The sequence below is a fragment of the Argiope bruennichi genome, chromosome 8 (genome assembly GCF_947563725.1).
Source record: "Argiope bruennichi chromosome 8, qqArgBrue1.1, whole genome shotgun sequence".
Lineage (NCBI taxonomy): Eukaryota > Metazoa > Arthropoda > Arachnida > Araneae > Araneidae > Argiope > Argiope bruennichi.
In genome coordinates, this window is record NC_079158.1 from 97,216,202 (window position 1) to 97,225,187 (window position 8,986).

General features: G+C 27.7%; 1 protein-coding gene across 3 annotated transcripts in view; it reads right to left on the reverse strand.

Annotated features, from left to right (window-relative positions):
* LOC129981744 (LIM domain transcription factor LMO4-like) overlaps positions 1 to 8,588 on the reverse strand; it is a 246,043-nt gene extending 237,455 nt beyond the window's left edge. For all 3 annotated transcript variants that reach the window (XM_056092718.1, XM_056092717.1, XM_056092720.1), the window contains exon 1: positions 8,167 to 8,588. The gene's annotated coding sequence lies outside the window, so the exon portion shown is untranslated. The remainder of the gene's footprint in view (positions 1 to 8,166) is intronic.
* Positions 8,589 to 8,986: the final 398 nt, after the last annotated feature.

Genomic DNA, 8,986 nt, shown 5'->3' on the forward strand with positions numbered 1-8,986 from the left:
GTATGCCGATAGCACTTCAAAAAAGATTCCATTCTAACATTCATTCATTGGTATAGTCGACAGTACTGATACTTTCTTCCTTATTTCATGAGTCGATAAGTAATCCCTAGTAATTATATGATCTCTTAACCCTTTCAATCAATAATTGAACTTTCTACTGTCAAAAAATTAATAATGACTAACGCACCAGGAATGCAGCTTTTTCTATATGCAAATAGCATCTTGAAAAGATTCCGTTCTAACATTCATTCATTGGTATAGTCGACAGTACTGAAACTTTCTTCCTTATTTCACGAGTCGATAAGTAATCCCTAGTAATTATACGATCTCTTAACCCTTTCAATCAATAATTGAAGTTTCTGCTTTCGAAAAGTCAATAATGACTAATGCACTAAAAATGCAACTTTTTCAGTACGCTGATAACACTTCAAAAAGATTCCATTCTAACATTCATTCATTGGTATAGTCGACAGTACTGATACTTTCTTCCTTATTTCATGAGTCGATAAGTAATCCCTAGTAATTATATGATCTCTTAACCCTTTCAATCAATAATTGAACTTTCTACTGTCAAAAAATTAATAATGACTAACGCACCAGGAATGCAGCTTTTTCTATATGCAAATAGCATCTTCAAAAGATTCCGTTCTAACATTCATTCATTAGTGTAGTCGACAGAGTAGTGATATTTTATTTCTTAATTTATGAGTCGATTAATGTAATCTCTAGTAGTATACGATCTCTTAACCCTTTCAATCAATCTTTAACCGAATTAAAGGTAGGAAGAGTTTAGTTACCTTTAAGGTCCAGCCGCTTCGACGGACCTCGTAATTTTTAATTTAGGTCGAATTTTAAAAGACGAAGACGAGGTGGGTGGAGCATATATAATCGTATTATATATGCCTCCCCTTTTTTTTCTTTGAATCTGGCCCTCTAGATCTTTCGGATCTGACACTGATCACATAACAAGTTACAGATAAAGTACAATATTGGTGTTAGCTGCACAAAAGGAGAGTGACAATGCCTTACATAATAGAACCTCAAACCTCACCATCTCCTATTATTACTATGATTATAAGCATTAATATAATCGCTTTTAATTACATTTGGTATTACATTATTTATAAAACTTTAACAAACATTACATGCTTTATAAGGAAAGATCAAAAATATTTGACATAAACCTTCTAGAAAATGCATGGATTATTATAATATAAACACCATAACATACATTCACTATAATATAATGAAGACTGACTTCGTTCATTGTTTTAAAAAAATCGAACTTAAAAGAAGGAATAATGTATATACTTTTCGTTTACAACGAAGAATATTGCGAATTTTAGTGTGTGACGTACTTGGATACAATTAGTGCAATTAATCAAGATTTTTTCTCTCACGGTAAATTTAAATAAACAAAAGTAAAAAAAAATTTAATCGCTTGCCATCAGTCAAGGAATAAGAAAACTATATTTAAAGTTAAAACTAAATGCGACTATGACTCTTCCGTATCAATAATAAATCTTTTTTAATAATTAAAAGAATAGAAATGAAAGCTTTCTAAGCATAATATTGGTATAATAATAGTATCATATTAAAATTTTAGTATTATTATTATTACAATTCATGCACACAAGCACACAAAAATGATTTAAGGAGAAGATAACGACACTATATTGTATTCTCTTCCCAGATTTTTAAATATTTGTCGATCTTAGAAGGCAGCCTGACTGGAAAAGGGAAAGACTGAACTTTCCTTTAAACCTGTTAATTATGATGAATGTTAAAACGTCCGAAAATATTCACACACACCCCCCCCTGCTCCTTTCCCTAACATACAATGGTAACTTCTAATTGGCATCCAAAGCATAATACTGCATATATTAAGAGGTACATTGACAAAATTTAGCAATTTCGGTACGAATAAGAGTACCTATGGTTGAGTTTTAATGAATGGTCAGGTCTTTCAGAATTTTTTAATATTGAGAGGATAAAATTTATGCTAGTAATAATGAAAATGTATGTGTCAGTGTTCGTACTAACGTTCTATAAGCTATCAAATTTTGGCACAAATGTTACCTTGGTAGATGAGAATGTGCCCCTTTGAAAGATTTGTCTGAAATTTTATTTAATTAAAAATTAAGCGGAACTTTAGGGGTTTTCCACGAAATCTTCCCAAAATATAGCTGTACAAAAATAATTTTTACGCCATTCCAATTTTTTTTAAATTGTTTTTTTAATTATAATAATTTAGTAGTCGTGCAATTTTTTTCCGAATTTTGGCAATTTTTAAAAAAAATATTTGCTACGTAATTTTCAAAACGAAATTATATTATTGACCTGAAATTGATATTGATTCCGTTGTTTCATCAAATATTTAATCGCGTGATTTTCTTCCATTACTGAAAGCTAAAGAAGAATGATTCAGTTTAATATCTGTGTGATTTACAAGACAAATAAATGGGTAAAGTTATTATACGTAAAATTCCGAAATATGATAAGTACAATTTGCGTTTTTAATAGCGTTATGATGTAATGGATCTGGTCTCCATTAAGAACGTTCATGTATACAATTAACAGAACATGTGTAAGACTTTTTTTTTTTTAATATTTTTAATGTATGGCAATTTGACAGACTCATGGACACAAAATGACACACAAGTAATTTAACTAGAATTAACTATAACAAATATTGCCGTGAACAAATGATCATCAAAGGCGGCTAGTTCTTGAGAAATGAAAAAGAAAAGGAAGAGTTGGAATATAATTAGAAGCAAAGCCTTTAGTTCGAAACAAAAATGTAATAAATTAAAGAAGACAATGAAACATAAAAATGAAAGAATCGTCTCGTTGTAAATCACAATATTGGCTTTATAGAAATTTTATCTTATATAACGAATAAACACACCTGTTAAGTTTTATATAAGATTTAATATTAAAGAAATTGGGTTTTAATATTGATGATTGGTTTAATGTATTTGATTTATAAATGCAAAAAAAAAAAAAAAGAAGAAGAAGAAAACTAATATGCCAAAGTTATCAAGGATTAAAAAGAATCAATTTAATTCAAAATTGCGAAGCTTTAAGTGAAAAAAATGGTCCATTAAATAATTTCTTACTTGATGCAATCAATGTTTTTATAAATAAAATTTCAAAATATTAGGTGTTCTTGTACACTTTAAAACAGTCGCTTCAAATTTTTCTAAACAGACAAAATGAAGCGATAATTCTCGACTACAATTTTAAAATCACGTAAACTCACGAATTCGAAATTTTCAATTTAAATAAGCCTATAACATGCATGCTCTTCTTTTCCATCTGCCTTCTTTTTTTTTTTAACCCAAATAACCTATTTATGGTCTGCAGATAAAATTCTGCCAATTTTACATCTTAATAAAGTCATTAGTTAGGCACAATCAATTAAGCCAAATCTTTGGTAAAAACGAAAGTTGATTCGATAAAATGAAGATTACGTAATACCTTTATAAAAGTAGTGATGCAATGCAAAGCTGTATGGTGTATCACATTAAGTAGATTTAATAAATGAAAAAAATAAAATATTTCTGGTGCTTCCTGATTTTTATTACAGTCATGCTTCATTCGATAAAGCAGTTACTTCTAGAAACGAATGAAAATGCTTTGTATCTTCTACGCTAAAATGTAACGTTACTCTCTAAAACAGTTTACTTCTATACAGTTAATACAATAACTCAAACAGTTTATGCAATAGTCTCATTACCGGTTTCAGAGAATTATTACTTCCAAATGATTTGTTATATAATTAACTTCACACTATTAAGGCAGCCATCCGTTTTAAACATTAGAAATGGAAGGGAGGGACAATGTTGCTTTTTCCCTAGTTAAACAGCTGCATGTGCATTTGGACGAGGGAGGAGGGAGTAATTATCTGAATACAATTTAATAATTTACCAATTCATAGTTCCGGTGTTTTTTCTACTATTAACATTTTTAACATTTCACAAATAATAATTTCCAAAATTCGGTAATGGTATTGTTAGAAATTTTAATTAATTCCCCTGGGAAAAATCTATATTCAATTAAAAACGCAGAATTTTCGTTTCAATTCAAGGATTTATTAGTTATCAAAAGTAAATGCAAATTTATGAGCAATTTAAATTAGTAATGAGCGAAGTATAAAAAAAAGATAATTTTAGAAAAACGTTTATTTTATCTCAAGTGTTGCCATCCTTATAAAATAGAAATATTACTGATAGTTTAAATCATTTTATTTATTACCTTCCACGTTGCACTCGCAATGTTTTATCAAATTTTATATTATTCTAAACAAATTAATAATTTACGGCGGAAAATTTTAAATTACGGTAAGTTTTCAAATGTTATATTATTTTTAATAAATTAATAATACGGCGGGAATTTGTAAAAACTGTTAAATAATTCCGGCAGTTTTTAAAAATCGTTTGGCTAAATCTAATATTTTGAAGGCTACAAGATTTAAAAATATAAATTACTTCAACTAATATTTTCATTTTAAGTAAAATTGTGAATGATATAAAGAGTTCGAGCATTGTAATATTTTATATAACGGTATTTTTTGTATTTATATATATTAAAAATATACCTGAAAAACTCATCTCGAGCACTTAATTAGCAAATAAATTTCCAAACGAAACAGCTCGATAAAAAAAAACTTTTAATTAGTAAAGTAAGCTTCGATATATTTGTTCGCAAATTTATAAATGAAATTTAATAAAGTAGAAATGACACGATTCGGAGTTTAAACGGAATATAAATATATAGATTAGATTGGGAAAATATTGTTATTGTAGGGTTACAATCATTCTGTTTATTACACAATTCGCCAATCGAGCAGATTCGGAAAGAAAAGAATCGAACGAAATGTCAGGAAGTTTTCGATTAATATTTACATTCGAATTCATTAGAATTAGACAGGCACGTATCATAAAGAGATCAAAACAATTGTATATTGTAAAGATACCAGGTCATAAATATCTCTCATTTTGTATATTGAAACGTTTTGAAACTTTAAACTATTCGATTTTTTTCCCCCTCTCATTTTGGAGTACATTTAATCGTTTGGAGGTGTAAATAATGACATTAAATCCCTTACATTCTATCTCAAAGTTTTAAAAGGAGATTATTCTAAAAATTCAAATTAAATCATAAGAGATATCATAAAAATTTCAAACCAATTTAAAAATGTTTGCAAAAACTGCCAGAAAGTTAGTTTTCTATTTAATTTAGCATATTTACAAACACAAATTTGAAGAACAAAAAAAAAAAAAAAAAATCCAGACATTTTTGTACATGAAAGGGATTTTAATATCCAATTCAATTATTAAGACTAACCTACTGATTTCTTTGAATATTTTTCATTTTTTTAAAGTTTCAGAATACATAATACAAATTTGTCCAACCTTATGAAATGTTATATTTGTTTCTTCATAAACATTTTTCAAAGGATTAGATTAGTTAAGAATTAATCTAATCCTTATATAGGACTATAGTAAAAACTTATCTAATAAATGCAAATTTATTATGAGATATTTCATTTATTTCAAATTAACAAGTTCCCAAATAAACAATATATTAAATATAGATGTTATGTATAATATAATTTAGCATAATAAGTCACACTCAAGAACATGCAAACATCATGAAATTATACATTTTTTTTATAGTTATAATGCATGTTTTGGATAACTAATACGAAAAAATATTTTAAAAAATTTGGGGGGAAGAAAATATTTTACCGTAACACAATTAGAAACAGAAAAATCATATTAAATGTGCCTGCCATTCAATATAATTCTTGTACCAAAAAATTAATATAGTATATAAATCATTGTTTTTCAAACTGCATTTCTCAGTTTATGAACTGGGATATGAAATAAAAGTTCTTTTATTAATAATGATTTCATGTTTTCATTTCATTTAGTATATAAAACTGCATTTCCAATTCAAATTTCATTATATCTAGTATTACGAATCAATACGAAAGCAGCTGAAGTCGTGAACTATCAAGAGATGCATAAAAAAAAAGATAAAAAATTGCTATCAAATCCTTAAGTTAGGGGATGCAAGAAAGCTTTGTCATTGTTGATTAATTCAAAACAAGTCATTCACAATTAACATCTAAATTTTTTCATGTTAGCATACAGTTAATTTAAATAAAAAATTTTAGACGTTCATTTAAGTACAGATATATACTTAATATATTTCTATAGAGATGTATAGAATAATAATAAATGTTCATTTATTAAACTTGCACAAATATTGACTATTAATAAAATATTAATCACAGTTAAAAGATAGAAGGTTTATTAAATTAATGGAATTAATTTTGCCCTTTCCATATCTACAGAAAATTATCTGTAAAATTATAGTGCATATAAATTATTCTATATTTTAAATAAAATGTTAATATATGAATAACTTCTAAAGCAATACATAGTTTTCTTTGTTTTTAAATTTTATACAGTTCATTTATGGATATTTATGAAATTTCTTACATATTACAATAAAAATAAAATGTATTACATTAACATTCATTTACACAGTATATTTATATATAAAAATAATTTTAAAATGTTCTTGAAATTACTTATAGAATGAAGTTAATAAAATTTTTATTTCATTTTGTTATAAATTTAATGAATATTATTACATATATAAATGTAAAAAAGATCAAATTTAAAACTGAAAATATTTTATTTAGTTCTAGTTAAAGTATTACTTGACTAATTTATATGTTAAAAATGTTACTGCAAGCAAATACCAAGAATTTAATAAAATATCAATGTAATAAAAAATTTACTACCTTAAATTAATATATGTGTCCTACAAACAAACTAAGTATGCAAAGGAATTCTCATTTACTAATAATGAAACATATAATAAATATACTTCAATCTCAGATATATAATATATATCTGATACTTCAATCTCAGATATATAATATATATTTGATACTTCAATCTCAGATATATAATATATATTTGATACTTCAATCTCAGATATATAATATATATTTGATATTTCAATCTCAGATATATAATGTATATCTGATACTTCAGTCTCAGATATATATTATGTAATGATTTGATGATTGTTAAAGTAGTTAGATAATTTAAGAAACCAGATAAAAATATCCAACAAAATCAAAATTAATTCAATTATATTCTTACTCTGGAACATGTTTTTAAATTAAACTTTCAGTATTAATCTAAAGCAAATTTAAACAAGTGAATGGATAAAATTTTGAGTAATACTATGGAAGTTTTAAAGGAATAATATGTAATCATATTAAATTAGAAAAATTAGCTGTAAAACAACTTATATTTCGACAATAACAAATTTCATCCACTATACTTAAAAGAATATATTTTAATCACTTTCATTACTTTTTAATTAGAAGTATTTGAATTGTTGTATGTAACAAAATAAACAATTCAAGCATCCAATTTTAATATAAAGTTATTAATTTTAATATAAAAATATGTTCTTTAAAAAACAGTAAAATAGTTTTATAAAACATAATATACTTAAAAATATAAAACTTAAAAAATTAAAAATAAGAAATATAAAATACTTAACAATAGCATTAACTTTGATTATTGTAATCAATTCTAAAATGAATCTGAATCTTATAATGATTCATCAAGACCAGGTAAAAAAGAATCTGAGAAAGTATTTAGAATTTTTTGCTTTCTACCAGCCATCATAAAACCTATTTATTACACAACATTATACTTCCCCCAAAATGAAAACTAATCTTTAATTGTTTTAATTTTAAAAACATATCTAAGAATACCATCATGAAGTACTTATAGTTAATTGTTCGAGTGTTTTATAACTGAAACCGGCCGTCTAGTTTTCATAAAAAGACGAAAATGATGCAATACTATCACAAAAATTTTTTATTTACTTCACTTAAAGAAAATTAATTTGTGTGAGAATATATCGCTGAATTGGAATATGAGTTTCTAATCCGTTACAACCGCCAATCGTAAACAGCTAAGCCGCACGCCGGAGTTAACTCTCGATAACAACCGATGTAGTAATAATCTGACACTTCACAACAATGCATGGCTCAAGGGCAAGCCGCAATTCTAATACCGTTTGTTTGACATGTCAACAACAGTCGAAGATCATCCAAAAACTTACCTGGATTTTCAGCATAAACAGTCAGTCTACTGGAGAAGACCAAGACAAGCAATCCAATGAAAGTTAGTCAACTTTTTGGTGCGCCAAAAAGAGAGAGAATGCAATATTTCTTCTCCCTTAAAATTCTGCGGAAAAGAATAGGAGCCGATGCTAGGCCTAGACTGCGAGGTAAATTCTACACGGCTTTTGTTGAAGCTTGGGGGGAAAACACAGTCAAATTCAGAAAGTAGTACAAGATGTCTGTTCAAGATCGAACGCTTATAAGTGCAGGTGTGCCGAAATGCTCTGTTGATGAGAGCTAGCGAACACACAGTTTTGGGATGCGACGAGCATAACACGGTGAACGCGTCTCGTTACGATGAATAGTTCTGTAATGAACTGATCGACGAGACACACACAAATGTTCAGTGGCGACCCTCCCTCTTTTTTCTTTGCGCCTGCCAGGCCTGCGCACCGGAAATGGCTTCGGCGTCACCCGGAACTGGGGGAAACAATGTGAGCTCTATGCTGCCATCTGTTGGTGAAAAATAGCACTGTGATTCTGTCCGAAATTGTTTTGCTTGCTAGTTTGTTTCTGTTCCTTTATGTCACTTTCTCTGCCTGAAGGATTCTGTGACGTCATTTGGCTTACATTGACAAAGCACAGTTTCTTAACTTAGTAAAAAACGCGATGGCCTGATACGTCCCTTTAATCAAAGAATCGCGGGATGGGGTGCAATTTGACTAAGAGTTGGTTATAAATATAGGTTCAGTCCGTACTAGATAAGTCGTGAGTAAGACGATTTCACGTTAGGGAGGTGTGGAAAATGAGTTGCAACAT